At 48.8% G+C, this 21,532-nt stretch overlaps 1 protein-coding gene across 3 annotated transcripts in view; it reads right to left on the reverse strand.

Moving 5' to 3' along the window:
- The window catches only part of CHCHD6 (coiled-coil-helix-coiled-coil-helix domain containing 6), a 173,557-nt gene that overhangs the window by 96,649 nt on the left and 55,376 nt on the right, over positions 1–21,532 (reverse strand). The window lies entirely within an intron of this gene.

Here is a 21,532-nt window from a genome sequence, read left to right on the forward strand (position 1 = left end):
GCTCCAGGAAGAGACTGCACTACTGCAACATGAAAAAAACGAGCAGAGCTGCAGGAAGAGGCTGCACTACTGCAACATGAAGAAAACGAGCAGAGCTGCAGGAAGAGGCTGCACTACTGCAACATGAAGAAAACGAGCAGAGCTGCAGGAAGAGGCTGCACTACTGCAACATGAAGAAAACGAGCAGAGCTGCAGGAAGAGGCTGCACTACTGCAACATGAAGAAAACGAGCAGAGCTGCAGGAAGAGGCTGCACTACTGCAATATGAGGAAAACGAGCAGAGCTGCAGGAAGAGGCTGCACTACTGCAACATGAGGAAAACGAGCAGAGCTGCAGGAAGAGGCTGCCCTACTGCAACATGAGGAAAACGAGCAGAGCTGCAGGAAGAGGCTGCACTACTGCAACATGAGGAAAACGAGCAAAGCTGCAGGAAGAGGCTTCAGTACTGCAACATGAGGAAAACGAGCAGAGCTGCAGTATAGAGTAAGGTATCAGGACAAAGGAGCAGCATGGTCTTCTAATTTAGGGGTCTAAGCATTAAGCCCCATGCCCTAAACAGGATGGAGGTGTCAAGCCCGCTATTCCCGTTATAGAAGTGACCAACCCCTGATACACTATGCAATGGGCAGTTTCTGTAGGTTTCTTAAGAAAATTACTTACAAACATTTCTAAATAACTGGTAGGATGCCTTTAAAAAAAACTGGCTGCTCACAATGGGGACTTACCCCTCCCTTTGCGATCCCTGAGGTGCGTTGTCCCACGAGGATTCGGTACTACCACGATTTACTAAGATCGTGTGTCCGATATCCTGCATGTGTCGCTACCCCGCTGAGGTCCGCGGGAGTTCACCATCTTCTTCCCGGTGCATGTAAGTGCATGTCTTGCGAAACAATGTTGAATGTTAAATCCCGCACTCAGTCCGATTCAGTCAGGTTGTCCGACAGCCAAGCCTACCCCGATTTGTGTCCCTTGAAAGTCAACGCGATAGTGCCAAAATCCGATTGCGTGCGCCAAAAACCCCATTTAAATGTGGCGCAAATCGGAAAAAGTCGAGAAACCCGACGAAGATGTGGTCCGTTTACCCTTAGTAAATGTGCCCTAATGTGTCCTGCTGAGACTTCCGAAGGATCAACTGTGATCTGTCAGGAAACAATAAAAATTTCATTTGCCTACAGTGCCTCCACAGGTGAAATGAGGTATTACACACGGTCAATTAGAATGAATGGATTTTCTGTACAATGCAGGACAGGGCAGGTCCTCCAGAGCCAAAGTTACTACTCCGTACAATAGAGGAGAATACTGAACACCTCCCCCTTTATTATCTAGTGCCTCCACAGGTTAAAGAAGGTACTACAGAGTGTCCATTCTAATCAATAGGTTGTCTATGATGTAAACAGGACAGGATAGATCCTCCAATGAAAGAGATGCATCCTGGGTAACCTTGGAGAATACTGAACAGTGCTCCCTTTATTATCCAGCGCCTCCTCAGGTGAATTAAGGTACTACAAAGCGCCCATTCTAAACAATGCATTGCCTATAATGTGCTGGACACAACAGGTCCTCCAAAGTGACACTAGGCAAGAGAGACTACTGATAAGGAGATCTCACAGACTGTATAGATATGGGTTGTGCTGGATATAATGGACCACTGCTCCTCCTGGGAGTTGTAGTGTCACCCGTTAGATGTCCTATATCTTTACCTATTACGGAGGCACCAGGGACATGATACGACTGTTCTCCGTGGACAGGCAGCGTGCGCCTCCTCAGGACCAGTTTGCATTTTGTGATTGCGGGTGGTGACTGTGACGTGCACGGTGGTGCGATCGATGTGGTGTGACAGGTACAGGTGCGCAGGCTGAGCACCAGGACAGCGCGGGATAACACAGAGCATCAGGACGTAGCCCGAGAGGAGCCCGAGGCAAGAGAGGAAACGCTTTCATTTTCTGACGTCTCTTCTCTCGGCTTTATTTCATCTTCTGCTGAGAAACACCAGGTCCAGCATTAACCGAAAATGCCCCGATCACTGCGAGGGGGACTGGCCGCGTGTATTAACCACTTCATCACTATATTTGTGTAGGCTGTGGTGTAAAGTTTTATCTGGATCTAGAAAAGCTGGGTAGCAACCAACATGCCTCATTTACACAAGCTGTAGACATCCCATCTACTGTGCACGGCTTATGTCTTGTGCCCAGAGTATAAACACCCGAACTTTCAGGTCTGTATGATGGGGACCAACTGCAGGACACATTTGTCCCATGAGATGCCAAAGATTATGGTCCGAGTGTGGCCAAAGACAAACATGACGAGCAGACAAACCACAGCCTGCAGTGATCTGCACCCACAAAGAGTCCACAGAAAACTCACCACTGCTGGCAAAGACATGAGGCAACACGGACATGACCGTGCTCCAGGATCCATCCCCAGGACCCAAGAATCTCCAAGGAGAGAAAATAGGAGGAAATAACAGGGAAACAAACTCTACTGCAGAAACCCGGGTACTACTGTACCTAACATCAATCATCATCCTACAAAGCACCAATAAGAGGTCAGTTTCCAAATCCCTGAAGGACAAGAAGAACAATTAGAGACAGGCAGATTTACATTGTATTCTGTATTATACTCCAGAGCTGCACTCACTATTCTGCTGCTGGTGCAGTCACTGTGTACATACATGACATTACTTATCCTGTACTGATCCTGAGTTACATCCTGTATTATACCCCAGAGCTGCACTCACTATTCTGCTGCTGGTGCAGTCACTGTGTACATACATGACATTACTTATCCTGTACTGATCCTGAGTTACATCCTGTATTGTACTCCAGAGCTGCACTCACTATTCTGCTGCTGGTGCAGTCACTGTGTACATACATGACATTACTTATCCTGTACTGATCCCGAGTTACATCTTGTATTATACTCCAGAGCTGCACTCACTATTCTGCTGCTGGTGCAGTCACTGTGTACATACATAACATTACTTATCCTGTACAGATCCTGAGTTACATCCTGTATTGTACTCCAGAGCTGCACTCACTATTCTGCTGCTGGTGCAGTCACTGTACATACATGACATCACTTATCCTGTACTGATCCTGAGTTACATCCTGCATTATACCCCAGAGCTGCACTCACTATTCTCCTGCTGGTGCAGTCACTGTGTACATACATGACATTACTTATCCTGTACTGATCCTGAGTTACATCCTGTATTATACCCCAGAGCTGCACTCACTATTCTGCTGCTGGTGCAGTCACTGTGTACATACATGACATTACGTATCCTGTACTGATCCTGAGTTACATCCTGTATTATACTCCAGAGCTGCACTCACTATTCTGCTGCTGGTGCAGTCACTGTGTACATACATGACATTACTTATCCTGTACTGATCCTGAGTTACATCCTGTATTATACCCCAGAGCTGCACTCACTATTCTGCTGCTGGTGCAGTCACTGTGTACATACATGACATTACTTATCCTGTACTGATCCTGAGTTACATCCTGTATTATACACCAGAGCTGCACTCACTATTCTGCTGCTGGTGCAGTCACTGTGTACATACATGACATTACTTATCCTGTACTGATCCTGAGTTACATCCTGTATTATACTCCAGAGCTGCACTCACTATTCTGCTGGTGCAGTCACTGTGTACATACATGACATTACTTATCCTGTACTGATCCTGAGTTACATCCTGTATTATACTCCAGAGCTGCACTCACTATTCTGCTGCTGCTGCTGGTGCAGTCACTGTGTACATACATGACATTACTTATCCTGTACTGATCCTGAGTTACATCCTGTATTATACCCCAGAGCTGCACTCACTATTCTGCTGCTGGTGCAGTCACTGTGTACATACATGACATTACTTATCCTGTACTGATCCTGAGTTACATCCTGTATTATACCCCAGAGCTGCACTCACTATTCTGCTGCTGGTGCAGTCACTGTGTACATACATGACATTACTTATCCTCTACTGATCCTGAGTTACATCCTGTATTATACTCCAGAGCTGCACTCACTATTCTGCTGCTGGTGCAGTCACTGTGTATATACATGACATTACTTATCCTGTACTGATCCTGAGTTACATCCTGTATTATACTCCAGAGCTGCACTCACTATTCTGCTGCTGGTGCAGTCACTGTGTACATACATGACATTACTTATCCTGTACTGATCCTGAGTTACATCCTGTATTATACTCCAGAGCTGCACTCACTATTCTGCTGCTGGTGCAGTCACTGTGTACATACATGACATTACTTATCCTGTACTGATCCTGAGTTACATCCTGTATTATACTCCAGAGCTGCACTCACTATTCTGCTGCTGGTGCAGTCACTGTGTACATACATGACATTACTTATCCTGTACTGATCCTGAGTTACATCCTGTATTATACCCCAGAGCTGCACTCACTATTCTGCTGCTGGTGCAGTCACTGTGTACATACATGACATTACTTATCCTGTACTGATCCTGAGTTACATCCTGTATTATACCCCAGAGCTGCACTCACTATTCTGCTGCTGGTGCAGTCACTGTGTACATACATGACATTACTTATCCTGTACTGATCCTGAGTTACATCCTGTATTATACTCCAGAGCTGCACTCACTATTCTGCTGCTGGTGCAGTCACTGTGTACATACATGACATTACTTATCCTGTACTGATCCTGAGTTACATCCTGTATTATACTCCAGAGCTGCACTCACTATTCTGCTGCTGGTGCAGTCACTGTGTACATATATGACATTACTTATCCTGTACTGATCCTGAGTTACATCCTGTATTATACCCCAGAGCTGCACTCACTATTCTGCTGCTGGTGCAGTCACTGTGTACATACATGACATTACTTATCCTGTACTGATCCTGAGTTACATCCTGTATTATCCTCCAGAGCTGCACTCACTATTCTGCCGCTGGTGCAGTCACTGTGTACATACATGACATTACTTATCCTGTACTGATCCTGAGTTACATCCTGTATTATACCCCAGAGCTGCACTCACTATTCTGCTGCTGGTGCAGTCACTGTGTACATACATGACATTACTTATCCTCTACTGATCCTGAGTTACATCCTGTATTATACCCCAGAGCTGCACTCACTATTCTGCTGCTGGTGCAGTCACTGTGTACATACATTACATTACTTATCCTGTACTGATCCTGAGTTACATCCTGTATTATACCCCAGAGCTGCACTCACTATTCTGCTGCTGGTGCAGTCACTGTGTACATGCATGACATTACTTATCCTGTACTGATCCTGAGTTACATCCTGTATTATACCCCAGAGCTGCACTCACTATTCTGCTGCTGGTGCAGTCACTGTGTATATACATGACATTACTTATCCTGTACTGATCCTGCTTATAATTTACACAACAAAAAGACAAATAAAGTATTTTTGCAAAAAAGTCCCCTGAAGGGTTAATCGGCAGTGACATAGGGGTGTATATGGACGATTCCTTCCACTCCGCTCTTTCTGATCCCTTGGGCTCTAGGCTGAGCAGGAACCATTGGCGTCTGCAGTTTGCGGCTGCTGGTAATTAGGAAGCTTAAACTCCTCATATTGGTGGAGCGATGGCTTTATGGGGAGGCTGTAAAAGAGGAGCCATAAAGGAGATCGGGAGAAGGGGGGGACTCAAGGAATGTATTTTACTCCAAGGACACAATTTAAGATAAAATAAAAGAGGAAATCCGGAGAATAAAGAGGCGAATGCTTAGCGGTTATTTGCATGCGAGCGCCATGTAATTTGATGTAATGTACTGTACATCAGTCAAGCAGGCACTTAGACGGGCAGATACGAGCCGAGCGCCATCTGACATCTGCCTCGTTTTATTTATCCTAATAGAAGCGTTTCTTGACTTCATCGAATTACCAGCCATTTTCTCTGCTAATGCTTTGAAAGCAAACGTGCCGCTCGTTCTCCCCACTTCCAACCAACTTTATGGCGCTCAGAAAAATATTTGCTAATGGCGGAATTAGGGAGATGGCGCCCTAAGCCGGAATTTTTTTTTTTTTTAATTCTGACCAATCATTGCCTGGCTCTTTAGCGGGACACGGAATCTAATAAAATATAAAAAGGTGCAAAAAAGAAAAAAAAATTGGTGAAATGACTATGAATTGCTCTGGAAATAAAGTAGCGAGAATATTACCGGATGATTAGTAACGCCTGGATGAGAAGATGGATGGAAGCGCCGGATGGCAACTTTGTAGTAAAAGCGATAGAAGCGGCAGGAAGAAGGCAGGAAGGACAAGTTAAGGATGAGCCCCGAAGCCAAGAACAATTCTCTACTTTCAATACCCGGCAATACGATTCTATGGGGACATAACTATACAGGCAGTACCCGGGTTACATACAAGATAGGGTCTGTAGGTTTGTTCTTAAGTTGAATTTGTATGTAAGTCGGAACTGTATATTTTATCATTGTAATCCCAGCCAGAACTTTTTTGGTCTTTGTGACAATTGGATTTAAAAATGTTGGGTTGTCATAAGAATCAGTATTAACACTAAAGCTTAATTGCTGACACATTTAATAACTGTTACAGCTGATTATTGTAGCCTAGGACTAAAGTACAATAAATTACCAACATCCATTGGTCCGTTTGTAACTACGGGTCGTATGTAAGTTGAGTGTTCTTAAGTAGGGGACCGCCGGTATGTAAAGAGAGGACGTCCATCTTTGAAAACTTTGTTGTTCCCCCTATTATGGCACAGCTGAAATTTTGGATGTAGCCTCCGACATTTCCATGCATTTGGTCCCATTAGTAGAGAGCCTAAGGGGTGATGAAACGGTCAGGTGGGAGGGCCTCTGCCCATGTAACATTAAAGGACCCAATTAGCATATTGGGTGCAAAAACGGACTGTAGTGATTGTAGCGACTAAGGAAAAAATTCTAACTGCACTGGAACCGGTGGAACAGCACCGATTAAAGGGCACAAAGCGTTGGAGCAGGTAAAAGATACATCTTAAAGGGGTTTTCCATATTAATGGGGAGCACTAGTTCCCGTTTCCTGTGTCACTCCAATACTTCCAGCATTTTCGGGTGTCAAAGGATTTGCTTCATTTCATGGGGCATGAGGCATCACTTTCTGTACTGTCCCCCGGTCTGGGATGGTCGGTCATTGACTCTCCAGATCTTCAGGTCGGGCTCAGAGCCTGAATGCTACGTGGGAAATCGGGAGCTGGAGCGGGGGCAAGTGTTATACTTCTTTCTTACCCCATGCGAGTAAGTTTTCAGACCAGGGATTGGCTACGATTACAATTCAATCATCGGTTTGATTGGCAAATTACTTGGATTTATCATCCGGGCCCTACTACGCTACGAGTATCCGATCTGGCTCTAGTGTGCCAAGGGCAGTGCCAGCCTTCGGAGGCCTTGGAGTGACTGTATCATCATACGATAGGAAAAAGATGGTATTTGACATTTATATATTAAGCCCCCTCTCAAATCCGTATGTATCCCCTATGTATCACTCTAATATCCAGTGCAAGAAGCCTTTGAAGAGACACGAAGGGCACGAGATCTCCATTATCCGGCGTCTTCCGCGGAGGGTCTAGGGAGCACCGCATGAATTTTCAATTAAGGATTTTCGATGACCACGAGGCAAGTCTCAGTGTGAACCTCTTCCAGCAGGATAATGATATCTCTATAGGAGGGGAACAAACGTGAATCCTAATTTTACCCTCCTCCCGAGACGGGAAAGAAATTATCATATCATTTCATCCCAAGGACAGGCCTCCGAGAAGATTTAGCGCTGGCATCCCTGAAGGCAAGTCTATACCAGAGATAGATCTTATAACCCCAGCACCAAGGCCCCGGCCCGCGCCTCTCCTCCGGCGTCATCCAGTAATGTCCACGACCTCCGAAGGAACCGAGAGGAAATGAAGGAATTGCTTAATTTATTGAAATTTGACATCCAGAGAGAGTTTTCAATTACGAGTCAGAATGTTCTGTATCATTTCCTGTAAGGAAGCGGCTCGGGTCATTTCCTCCATAAATGTGTATCCCGCTATCCGCCATCTATAGAGGCCTACTGGGAAATATCTCAAGTCCTCCACGTTATTAATCCAGGTGATTTCTCCCTTAAAGCAACGGCAAGAGAGTTTCATGAAACTGCTGGACTGTGAAGAGTTAGAGCAGGGGAAATTGTCACTCTTCCAAAAAGTTTCTAGGGAAAAATAAAAAACTTATAGTTCATTATGCTGATGTCGCTCGTAGGGCACTTTACAGGATACTATGTATCTATGCAAATGAGCCGCTTAGAGCAATGGAGGCGGGGCCATTGCGGCTGGGGCACTAATAACTTCTATGGGACCTCCTAGAAGCCTAGTCTATATGGGGTGGGATAGGGTCCAGGCTGACTCACCATAACCTCTCTGTACTTTTACTTTAATGCAAATTAGTAAAAATATTACAAACGATCGGCTTGTAGCGCAGTTACGGCGCTTGCAGAACTCTTCGGGAGAAGATGTCTGAGAGGAGAAGTCTATCAGTCACGGTGCTAACGTGCAGAACGGTGGAGGAAGCCAAGCCAGGGGTATGCGAGGGATGATAAGCAGGACGCCGCGCTGTAGCCAATGCCAAGTATCTGTAGACGCAACCGCGCTTCTAGGATTTTCAAACATTCAGGCGATAAGTTCCTCATTGTGCCGTAAATCATGTTATTGCATAATTCCATTATCAACCCAAAAAAGTTACAGTTTAAACTTTTCTTACGGTTGGAAAAGGAGCAAACCAATCTTGTTGCGTTCTCTGCAAAAAAGGAAACGTTTCTCTGGAATTGATTCGGAATGTTCAAAGTAAATTTCATTCTGCATCTGCTCTTCCTCCCCTCTCACAGCATACAGTCTCAGATACAGAGCTGCTGCAGTTACATCTCCCTCCTCCCTACCTTCTATGGTTTTACTCTAGAAGTATATTATGGCGACGAATGGGAAAGTGAACCTACAGGCTGCTGAGAGGGGATGAACAGTATACTACCCCCTGCAGGTTTCTTATGACATTGCTGACGTGTCAGACAAATCTTTATAGAGGCTGAAGGTGAGGCCATTTTTCTGCATCCAATATCCATAAAAAAAACTCCTGCTCTTATTCTGAAATCTGAAATGACAGGCTGGTGACAACACAGGAGGACTGCCAGAACCGGAAGTGGACTAGAATAAAGCCTCAATACTTTTTGTTTTGTGGTTGGACCTGAAAATCTTAAAGAATACTCCGGCACAGACAAGTTAGCTGACCCGCAAGCCGGAACCAGCCGCGTTGTTGTTTGAGCATAGGCCACTGTCTGGCTTACTATCGGTCTCCCTCCACTACATCCTATACGGGGAGGAGGAGACACTATTTGCCATCCTGTATATCTATGTATATCCCCTGATGACCCCCACTCACTGTGGGAGGAAACGTATTGGGATGTTATATTAGTTAGCCCCATACACGCTTTTTTCTATACTATAGGGACAGTGTAGTGATTAGGGTCAGTCTGGGACCACCCTTGTAAATGCAGGAGTTTCATACCGGGGACTAGGTACAGTCATAATAGGGACCTAGCGGGCATCTTTGTACTAGGAGCCTGACTGATATCCCCCTACCTGGACGGAAGCAACCGACACTACAGGAAACAGTGAGCTCCGAAATTATGGATGAAATATCCATGAACCAAGCAAAACAAAGTGTCTCTACCCAGTTACAGTATGTTTTATCATATGAGGCAACCTGAATACCCCAAAACCCTATGTCTAACTCCTGTCCCCAATTGGGGTCCTCACACTGGGACTGCAAAGCAATGGTGTAATGCTGTATAACCCTAGAGGAAATTCAGGATTACACCAAGCCCATGCAAGAGTGGGCAGGCTGAGACAGGCCAGAGGATGAGATACAAGTCAGGATTGTTACTAAGGAGAAATACCAGGAGAGTGGGCAGGCTGCAGCAGGCTAGAGGAAGACATAGGAGCGTAGTCAGGATTATAACATATTGTTATACCAGGAGAGAAGACAGTGTGCAACAAGCTGGAGTAGGAGCACTGTCAGGATTATCACTGGAGAGCGCCAAGGACACAACAAACCGGGTAAGAGACCCAAATACAGTCAGGAGCATAGTCTAAGTTTGTCCCCTGGATTCCAAAAAACATGCAAAATTAATCACTAAAAGACAGGTCAACATACCCAATACACAAGACGGGAGCGTAGTCAGGAATAGAAAGTAAAGCTCGTCATCAGGAGAGGGCTGGAGGCCACAGAAGTCCGAGTGTACTCGTCACCAGGAGAGGGCTGGAGGCCACAGAAGTGCGCGCGTCCTCATCACCAGGAGAGGGCTGGAGGCCACAGAAGTGCGCGCGTCCTCATCACAAGGAGAGGGCTGGAGGCCACAGAAGTCCGAGCGTACTCGTCACCAGGAGAGGGCTGGAGGCCACAGAAGTGCGCGCGTCCTCATCACAAGGAGAGGGCTGGAGGCCACAGAAGTGCGCACGTCCTCGTCACCAGGAGAGGGCTGGAAACCACAGAAGTGCGCGCGTCCTCGCCACCAGGAGAGGGCTGGAGGCCACAGAAGTGTGCGCGTCCTCGTCACCAGGAGAGGGCTGGAGGCCACAGAAGTGCGAGCGTCCTCGCCACCAGGAGAGGGCTGGAGGCCACAGAAGTGTGCGCGTCCTCGTCACAAGGAGAGGGCTGGAGGCCACAGAAGTGTGCGCGTCCTTGTCACAAGGAGAGGGCTGGAGGCCACAGAAGTGTGCGCGTCCTCCTCACCAGGAGAGGGCTGGAGGCCACAGAAGTGCAAGCGTCCTCGCCACCAGGAGAGGGCTGGAGGCCACAGAAGTCCGAGCGTCCTCGTCACCAGGAGAGGGCTGGAGGCCACAGAAGTGCACGCGTCCTCGTCATCAGGAGAGGGCTGGAGACCACAGAAGTGCGAGCGTACTCGTCACCAGGAGAGGGCTGGAGACCACAGAAGTGTGTGCGTCCTCGTCACCAGGAGAGGGCTGGAGGCCACAGAAGTGCGAGCGTCCTCGCAACCAGGAGAGGGCTGGAGGCCACAGAAGTGCGAGCGTCCTCGCCACCAGGAGAGGGCTGGAGGCCACAGAAGTGCGAGCGTCCTCGCCACCAGGAGAGGGCTGGAGGCCACAGAAGTCCGAGCGTACTCGTCACCAGGAGAGGGCTGGAGGCCACAGAAGTGTGTGCGTCCTCGTCACCAGGAGAGGGCTGGAGGCCACAGAAGTGCGCGCGTCCTCATCACAAGGAGAGGGCTGGAGACCACAGAAGTGTGCGCGTCCTCATCACAAGGAGAGGGCTGGAGGCCACAGAAGTGCGCACGTCCTCATCACAAGGAGAGGGCTGGAGACCACAGAAGTGTGCGCGTCCTCATCACAAGGAGAGGGCTGGAGGCCACAGAAGTGCGCGCGTCCTCGCCACCAGGAGAGGGCTGGAGGCCACAGAAGTGTGCGCGTCCTCGTCACAAGGAGAGGGCTGGAGGCCACAGAAGTGTGCGCGTCCTCGTCACCAGGAGAGGGCTGGAGGCCACATAAGTGCGTGCGTCCTCATCACAAGGAGAGGGCTGCAGACCACAGAAGTGTGCGCGTCCTCATCACAAGGAGAGGGCTGGAGGCCACAGAATTGCGCGCGTCCTCATCACCAGGAGAGGGCTGGAGGCCACAGAAGTGCGCGCTTCCTTGTCACCAGGAGAGGGCTGGAGGCCGCAGAAGTGTGCGAGTCCTCGTCACCAGGAGAGGGCTGGAGGCCACAGAAGTGCACGCGTCCTCGTCACAAGGAGAGGGCTGGAGGCCACAGAAGTCCGAGTGTACTCGTCACCAGGAGAGGGCTGGAGGCCACAGAAGTGCGCGCGTCCTCATCACAAGGAGAGGGCTGGAGGCCACAGAAGTGCGCACGTCCTCGTCACCAGGAGAGGGCTGGAGGCCACAGAAGTGCACGCGTCCTCGTCACAAGGAGAGGGCTGGAGGCCACAGAAGTCCGAGCGTACTCGTCACCAGGAGAGGGCTGGAGGCCACAGAAGTGCGCGCGTCCTCATCACAAGGAGAGGGCTGGAGGCCACAGAAGTGCGCACGTCCTCGTCACCAGGAGAGGGCTGGAAACCACAGAAGTGCGCGCGTCCTCGCCACCAGGAGAGGGCTGGAGGCCACAGAAGTGTGCGCGTCCTCGTCACCAGGAGAGGGCTGGAGGCCACAGAAGTGCGAGCGTCCTCGCCACCAGGAGAGGGCTGGAGGCCACAGAAGTGTGCGCGTCCTCGTCACAAGGAGAGGGCTGGAGGCCACAGAAGTGTGCGCGTCCTTGTCACCAGGAGAGGGCTGGAGGCCACAGAAGTGCGCGCGTCCTCATCACCAGGAGAGGGCTGGAGGCCACAGAAGTGCGCACGTCCTCGTCACCAGGAGAGGGCTGGAGGCCACAGAAGTGCACGCGTCCTCGTCACAAGGAGAGGGCTGGAGGCCACAGAAGTCCGAGCGTACTCGTCACCAGGAGAGGGCTGGAGGCCACAGAAGTGCGCGCGTCCTCATCACAAGGAGAGGGCTGGAGGCCACAGAAGTGCGCACGTCCTCGTCACCAGGAGAGGGCTGGAAACCACAGAAGTGCGCGCGTCCTCGCCACCAGGAGAGGGCTGGAGGCCACAGAAGTGTGCGCGTCCTCGTCACCAGGAGAGGGCTGGAGGCCACAGAAGTGCGAGCGTCCTCGCCACCAGGAGAGGGCTGGAGGCCACAGAAGTGTGCGCGTCCTCGTCACAAGGAGAGGGCTGGAGGCCACAGAAGTGTGCGCGTCCTTGTCACAAGGAGAGGGCTGGAGGCCACAGAAGTGTGCGCGTCCTCCTCACCAGGAGAGGGCTGGAGGCCACAGAAGTGCAAGCGTCCTCGCCACCAGGAGAGGGCTGGAGGCCACAGAAGTCCGAGCGTCCTCGTCACCAGGAGAGGGCTGGAGGCCACAGAAGTGCACGCGTCCTCGTCATCAGGAGAGGGCTGGAGACCACAGAAGTGCGAGCGTACTCGTCACCAGGAGAGGGCTGGAGACCACAGAAGTGTGTGCGTCCTCGTCACCAGGAGAGGGCTGGAGGCCACAGAAGTGCGAGCGTCCTCGCAACCAGGAGAGGGCTGGAGGCCACAGAAGTGCGAGCGTCCTCGCCACCAGGAGAGGGCTGGAGGCCACAGAAGTGCGAGCGTCCTCGCCACCAGGAGAGGGCTGGAGGCCACAGAAGTCCGAGCGTACTCGTCACCAGGAGAGGGCTGGAGGCCACAGAAGTGTGTGCGTCCTCGTCACCAGGAGAGGGCTGGAGGCCACAGAAGTGCGCGCGTCCTCATCACAAGGAGAGGGCTGGAGACCACAGAAGTGTGCGCGTCCTCATCACAAGGAGAGGGCTGGAGGCCACAGAAGTGCGCACGTCCTCATCACAAGGAGAGGGCTGGAGACCACAGAAGTGTGCGCGCCCTCATCACAAGGAGAGGGCTGGAGGCCACAGAAGTGCGCGCGTCCTCGCCACCAGGAGAGGGCTGGAGGCCACAGAAGTGTGCGCGTCCTCGTCACAAGGAGAGGGCTGGAGGCCACAGAAGTGTGCGCGTCCTCGTCACCAGGAGAGGGCTGGAGGCCACATAAGTGCGTGCGTCCTCATCACAAGGAGAGGGCTGCAGACCACAGAAGTGTGCGCGTCCTCATCACAAGGAGAGGGCTGGAGGCCACAGAATTGCGCGCGTCCTCATCACCAGGAGAGGGCTGGAGGCCACAGAAGTGCGCGCTTCCTTGTCACCAGGAGAGGGCTGGAGGCCGCAGAAGTGTGCGAGTCCTCGTCACCAGGAGAGGGCTGGAGGCCACAGAAGTGCACGCGTCCTCGTCACAAGGAGAGGGCTGGAGGCCACAGAAGTCCGAGTGTACTCGTCACCAGGAGAGGGCTGGAGGCCACAGAAGTGCGCGCGTCCTCATCACAAGGAGAGGGCTGGAGGCCACAGAAGTGCGCACGTCCTCGTCACCAGGAGAGGGCTGGAGGCCACAGAAGTGCACGCGTCCTCGTCACAAGGAGAGGGCTGGAGGCCACAGAAGTCCGAGCGTACTCGTCACCAGGAGAGGGCTGGAGGCCACAGAAGTGCGCGCGTCCTCATCACAAGGAGAGGGCTGGAGGCCACAGAAGTGCGCACGTCCTCGTCACCAGGAGAGGGCTGGAAACCACAGAAGTGCGCGCGTCCTCGCCACCAGGAGAGGGCTGGAGGCCACAGAAGTGTGCGCGTCCTCGTCACCAGGAGAGGGCTGGAGGCCACAGAAGTGCGAGCGTCCTCGCCACCAGGAGAGGGCTGGAGGCCACAGAAGTGTGCGCGTCCTCGTCACAAGGAGAGGGCTGGAGGCCACAGAAGTGTGCGCGTCCTTGTCACAAGGAGAGGGCTGGAGGCCACAGAAGTGCAAGCGTCCTCCTCACCAGGAGAGGGCTGGAGGCCACAGAAGTGCAAGCGTCCTCGCCACCAGGAGAGGGCTGGAGGCCACAGAAGTCCGAGCGTCCTCGTCACCAGGAGAGGGCTGGGGGCCACAGAAGTGCACGCGTCCTCGTCATCAGGAGAGGGCTGGAGACCACAGAAGTGCGAGCGTACTCGTCACCAGGAGAGGGCTGGAGACCACAGAAGTGTGTGCGTCCTCGTCACCAGGAGAGGGCTGGAGGCCACAGAAGTGCGAGCGTCCTCGCAACCAGGAGAGGGCTGGAGGCCACAGAAGTGCGAGCGTCCTCGCCACCAGGAGAGGGCTGGAGGCCACAGAAGTGCGAGCGTCCTCGCCACCAGGAGAGGGCTGGAGGCCACAGAAGTCCGAGCGTACTCGTCACCAGGAGAGGGCTGGAGGCCACAGAAGTGCGAGCGTCCTCGCAACCAGGAGAGGGCTGGAGGCCACAGAAGTGCGAGCGTCCTCGCCACCAGGAGAGGGCTGGAGGCCACAGAAGTGCGAGCGTCCTCGCCACCAGGAGAGGGCTGGAGGCCACAGAAGTCCGAGCGTACTCGTCACCAGGAGAGGGCTGGAGGCCACAGAAGTGTGTGCGTCCTCGTCACCAGGAGAGGGCTGGAGGCCACAGAAGTGCGCGCGTCCTCATCACAAGGAGAGGGCTGGAGACCACAGAAGTGTGCGCGTCCTCATCACAAGGAGAGGGCTGGAGGCCACAGAAGTGCGCACGTCCTCATCACAAGGAGAGGGCTGGAGACCACAGAAGTGTGTGCGTCCTCGTCACCAGGAGAGGGCTGGAGGCCACAGAAGTGTGTGCGTCCTCGTCACCAGGAGAGGGCTGGAGGCCACAGAAGTGTGTGCGTCCTCGTCACCAGGAGAGGGCTGGAGACCACAGAAGTCCGAGCGTCCTCGTCACCAGGAGAGGGCTGGAGGCCACAGAAGTCCGAGCGTCCTCGTCACCAGGAGAGGGCTGGAGGCCACAGAAGTGCGCGCGTCCTCATCACAAGGAGAGGGCTGGAGACCACAGAAGTGTGCGCGTCCTCATCACAAGGAGAGGGCTGGAGGCCACAGAAGTGCGCACGTCCTCATCACAAGGAGAGGGCTGGAGACCACAGAAGTGTGTGCGTCCTCGTCACCAGGAGAGGGCTGGAGGCCACAGAAGTGTGTGCGTCCTCGTCACCAGGAGAGGGCTGGAGGCCACAGAAGTGTGTGCGTCCTCGTCACCAGGAGAGGGCTGGAGACCACAGAAGTCCGAGCGTCCTCGTCACCAGGAGAGGGCTGGAGGCCACAGAAGTCCGAGCGTCCTCGTCACCAGGAGAGGGCTGGAGGCCACAGAAGTGCGCGCGTCCTCATCACAAGGAGAGGGCTGGAGACCACAAAAGTGTGCGCGTCCCCTCACAAGGAGAGGGCTGGAGGCCACAGAAGTGCGCACGTCCTCATCACAAGGAGAGGGCTGGAGGCCACAGAAGTGTGTGCGTCCTCGTCACCAGGAGAGGGCTGGAGGCCACAGAAGTGTGTGCGTCCTCGTCACCAGGAGAGGGCTGGAGGCCACAGAAGTGTGTGCGTCCTCGTCACCAGGAGAGGGCTGGAGACCACAGAAGTCCGAGCGTCCTCGTCACCAGGAGAGGGCTGGAGGCCACAGAAGTCCGAGCGTCCTCGTCACCAGGAGAGGGCTGGAGGCCACAGAAGTGCACGCGTCCTCGTCATCAGGAGAGGGCTGGAGGCCACAGAAGTGCGAGTGTCCTTGCCACCAGGAGAGGGCTGAAGACCACAGAAGTGCGCGCGTACTCGTCACCAGGAGAGGGCTGGAGGCCACAGAAGTGCGCGCGTCCTCGTCACCAGGAGAGGGCTGGAGGCCACAGAAGTGCGCGCGTCCTCGTCACCAGGAGAGGGCTGGAGGCCACAGAAGTGCGCGCGTCCTCGTCACCAGGAGAGGGCTGGAGGCCACAGAAGTGCGCGCGTCCTCGTCACCAGGAGAGGGCTGGAGGCCACAGAAGTGCGCGCATACTCGTCACCACCATCCGTTGGTCCTGGAGTTAAGGCCAACGGCTGAGTTACGACAACTTGCTCCATAGGGAAGACCAAAACCAGAGCTGATAAGGAGAAAAAGTTGTTAACGACCAGCACCGAGAATCAATCTCCACCCGAGGCTGAATGTGACCCGGTCCTGAACAATCCGATTCTGCCCCGTAACCAGAACGGCCCTTTCAACAAACTTTATCGAAACTTTTTCCAAAGATGACAAACCGCAGAATCATCACAGGAAGCAGACGCCATAAGGAAGACTATTATTCAGAATATATACGATCCGATTTAATCCTTGAACGCCCTTTCAATCAGCTGCACCTCCAGCCTCCCACTTACAGAGAAAGAACAAAATATAAATTAACATGCCAAAACGTATAGAATAACAGCATTAAGCCGCGAGCCTGAACGGTAATTAGCAAAAAGCCTTTTATAATGCGAAAAATTCTAGGGTGATTTTTTTTTTTTTTCTTTCACATTTTCCTTGAAAACAGCGAGTACTCGGGACTAGGATGAGATTGGGTTATGTTTACCACCACCAAGCCAAGTGCGAGGACACCGAGTAATGGCAGAGGAGGGGAGGGGGGAGGGGAACGGCAGAGGAAAAAGGGGAAAATACAATAAGGATTCGGAGAAGCTTTATGGTTGTGACTATAGAAACAGAAAATGTCAAGGTCTGTGTACACTCCGTAAATGAAAGTGAAATTATATAAAAGCAGCAGCTAATAAAAAAGAAAGACTGCGCTGTGTCTGACGCTTTCATTTAGAAGAATAAAAACCACAAAAAGAAAAAAGACGCTTGTTGTTTCTTTCGGGTTTTTTTTTTTTACAGAATTACACTTTATTGTAGGATTATGAGAAACGCCGTCTGGGTTTTTCATTTCCCCCTCACAGCCAACAGGCCCTTACCCCCGATTTACAGACCTTGTAAACTCACGTCTGGATTTCAGGAGTTAAGAACAAAGTTACCTGATAAACTGAACAGCCATCAACCTGCGGCTCCAAAATCACTGCACTGCAAGTCACAGGACGGATATAAATCACAGGGCACAGAGGCACGGGGAACAGAGGAAATTAAGTTTTAACAATTATTTCCGTGATCTCAGAGAAAGTAATACTGCCTCCTATGTACAAGAATATAACTAGTATAATACTGCCCCCTATGTACAAGAATATAACTACTATAATACTGCCCCTTATGTACAGGAATATAACTACTATAATACTGCCCCCTATGTACAGGATATAACTACTATAATACTGCCTCCTATGTACAAGAATATAACTACTATAATACTGCCCCCTATGTACAAGAATATAACTACTATAATACTGCCTCCTATGTACAGGAATATAACTACTATAATACTGTCCCCTATGTACAGGAATATAACTACTATAATACTGCCCCCTATGTACAGGAATATAACTACTATAATACTGCCCCCTATGTACAAGAATATAACTGCTATAATACTTCCCCCTATGTACAAGAATATAACTACTATAATACTGCCCCCTATGTACAGGAATATAACTACTATAATACTGCCCCCTATGTACAAGAATATAACTACTATAATACTGCCCCCTATGTACAGGAATATAACTACTATAATACTGCCCCTATGTACAAGAATATAACTACTATAATACTGCCTCCTATGTACAAGAATATAACTACTATAATACTGCCCCCTATGTACAAGAATATAACTACTATAATACTGCCTCCTATGTACAGGAATATAACTACTATAATACTGCCCCCTATGTACAAGAATATAACTACTATAATACTGCCCCCTATGTACAGGAATATAACTACTATAATACTGCCCCTATGTACAAGAATATAACTACTATTATACTGCCTCCTATGTACAAGAATATAACTACTATAATACTGCCCCCTATGTACAAGAATATAACTACTATAATACTGCCTCCTATGTACAGGAATATAACTACTATAATACTGCCCCCTATGTACAGGAATATAACTACTATAACACTGCCCCCTATGTACAAGAATATAACTACTATAATACTGCCCCCTATGTACAGGAATATAACTACTATAATACTGCCCCCTATGTACAAGAATATAACTACTATAATACTGCCCCCTATGTACAAGAATATAACTACTATAATACTGCCTCCTATGTACAAGAATATAACTAGTATAATACTGCCCCCTATGTACAAGAATATAACTACTATAATACTGCCTCCTATGTACAGGATTATAACTACTATAATACTGCCCCCTATGTACAAGAATATAACTACTATAATACTGCCCCCTATGTACAGGAATATAACTACTATAATACTGCCCCTATGTACAAGAATATAACTACTATAATACTGCCTCCTATGTACAAGAATATAACTACTATAATACTGCCCCCTATGTACAAGAATATAACTACTATAATACTGCCTCCTATGTACAGGAATATAACTACTATAATACTGCCCCCTATGTACAAGAATATAACTACTATAATACTGCCCCCTATGTACAAGAATATAACTACTATAATACTGCCCCCAATGTACAGGAATATATCTACTATAATACTGCCCCCTATGTACAAGAATATAACTACTATAATACTGCGCCCTATGTACAGGAATATAACTACTATAATACTGCCCCCTATGAACAAGAATATAACTACTATAATACTGCCCCCTATGTACAGGAATATAACTACTATAATATTGCCCCCTATGTACAAGAATGTAACTACTATAATACTGCCCCCCATGTACAAGAATATAACTACTATAATACTGCCCCCTATGTACAAGAATATAACTACTATAATACTGCCCCCTATGTACAAGAATATAACTACTATAATACTGCCCCCTATGTACAGGAATATAACTACTATAATACTGCCTCCTATGTACAAGAATATAACTACTATAATACTGCCCCCTATGTACAGGAATATAACTACTATAATACTGCCCTTAATGTACAGGAATATAACTACTATAATACTGCCCCCTATGTACAAGAACATAACTACTATAATACTGCCCCCTATGTACAAGAATATAACTACTATAATACTGCCCCCTATGTACAAGAATATAACTACTATAATACTGCCCCCTATGTACAGGAATATAACTACTATAATACTGCCCCCTATGTACAGGACTATAGCTACTATAAAACTGCCCCCTATGTACAAGAATGTAACTACTATAATACTGCCCCCTATGTACAAGAATATAACTACTATAATACTGCCCCCTATGTACAGGCATATAATTACTATAAAACTGCCCCCTATGTACAGGAATATAACTACTATAATACTACCCCCTATGTACAGGAATATAACTACTATAATACTGCCCCCTATGTACAGGAATATAACTACTATAATACTGCCCCCTATGTACAAGAATATAACTACTATAATACTGCCCCCTATGTACAAGAATATAACTACTATAATACCGCCCCCTATGTACAAGAATATAACTACTATAATACTGCCCCTATGTTCAAGAATGTAACTACTATAATACTGCCCCCTATGTACAAGAATGTAACTACTATAATACTGCCCCCTATGTACAAGAATATAACTACTATAATACTGCCCCCTTTGTACAGGAATATAACTACTATAATACTGCCCCCTATGTACAGGAATATAACTACTATAATACTGCCCCCTATGTACAGGAATATAACTACTATAATACTGCCCCCTATGTACAAGAATATAACTACTATAATACTGCTCCCTATGTACAGGAATATAACTACTATAATACTGCCCCCTATGTACAAGAATATAACTACTATAATACCGCCCCCTATGTACAAGAATATAACTACTATAATACTGCCCCTATGTACAGGAATATAACTACTATAATACTGCCCCCTATGTACAAGAATATAACTACTATAATACTGCCCCCTATGTACAAGAATATAACTACTATAATACCGCCCCCTATGTACAAGAATATAACTACTATAATACTGCCCCTATGTACAAGAATGTAACTACTATAATACTGCCCCCTATGTACAAGAATATAACTACTATAATACTGCCCCCTATGTACAAGAATATAACTACTATAATACTGCCCCCTTTGTACAGGAATATAACTACTATAATACTGCCCCCTATGTACAGGAATATAACTACTATAATACTGCCCCCTATGTACAGGAATATAACTACTATAATACTGCCCCCTATGTACAAGAATATAACTACTATAATACTGCTCCCTATGTACAGGAATATAACTACTATAATACTGCCCCCTATGTACAAGAATATAACTACTATAATACCGCCCCCTATGTACAAGAATATAACTACTATAATACTGCCCCTATGTACAGGAATATAACTACTATAATACTGCCCCCTATGTACAAGAATATAACTACTATAATACTGCCCCCTATGTACAAGAATATAACTACTATAATACTGCCCCTATATACTAAAGCCTTTCTCACATATATAATGTATATTAAAAGCTCTTTCCCTTACTGTACAGAATATATTGGATATGGGTGTGATGAGATACTAATGACTGGTGACATGTGTAGTGATGTATAATACATAAGAATAATCTTGCTCTCTGCGCTATTGTGCTCCATAAACAGCAGTGAGAATCATTCGCTGCATTTGTCCGTTTATACAACACTGGTGTATCCGTGGCGTTATCCGTGGCGGCCCTGAAGGCAGATACCAGCGTGTAGGTGTCACGGTTGTGGCTAAACTTTGATGCCTTTTTTTTTTCAGGGAAGGAATATATGGAAACAATAATGGGGCGCACCATTCAGATTCCACAACACCCTCATTCCAGGGCATGATACCCTCCGGATGGGGTAGACATCTTTGTAGCTCAAAAATCTCAAGGGGAAGGACTCAAAAAGAATAGCCAGAAAAGGAAGTGGAGGGGGCTCCATTGGGGGTGGCTCAGGGGTCGTCTTAACCTGGTAGATCTGCTCAAATTTTCTTCCAAAAACAGCGCCACTCCGCACTATGGTGCTTGCC

The sequence above is a fragment of the Engystomops pustulosus genome, chromosome 10, assembly GCF_040894005.1.
Source record: "Engystomops pustulosus chromosome 10, aEngPut4.maternal, whole genome shotgun sequence".
Lineage (NCBI taxonomy): Eukaryota > Metazoa > Chordata > Amphibia > Anura > Leptodactylidae > Engystomops > Engystomops pustulosus.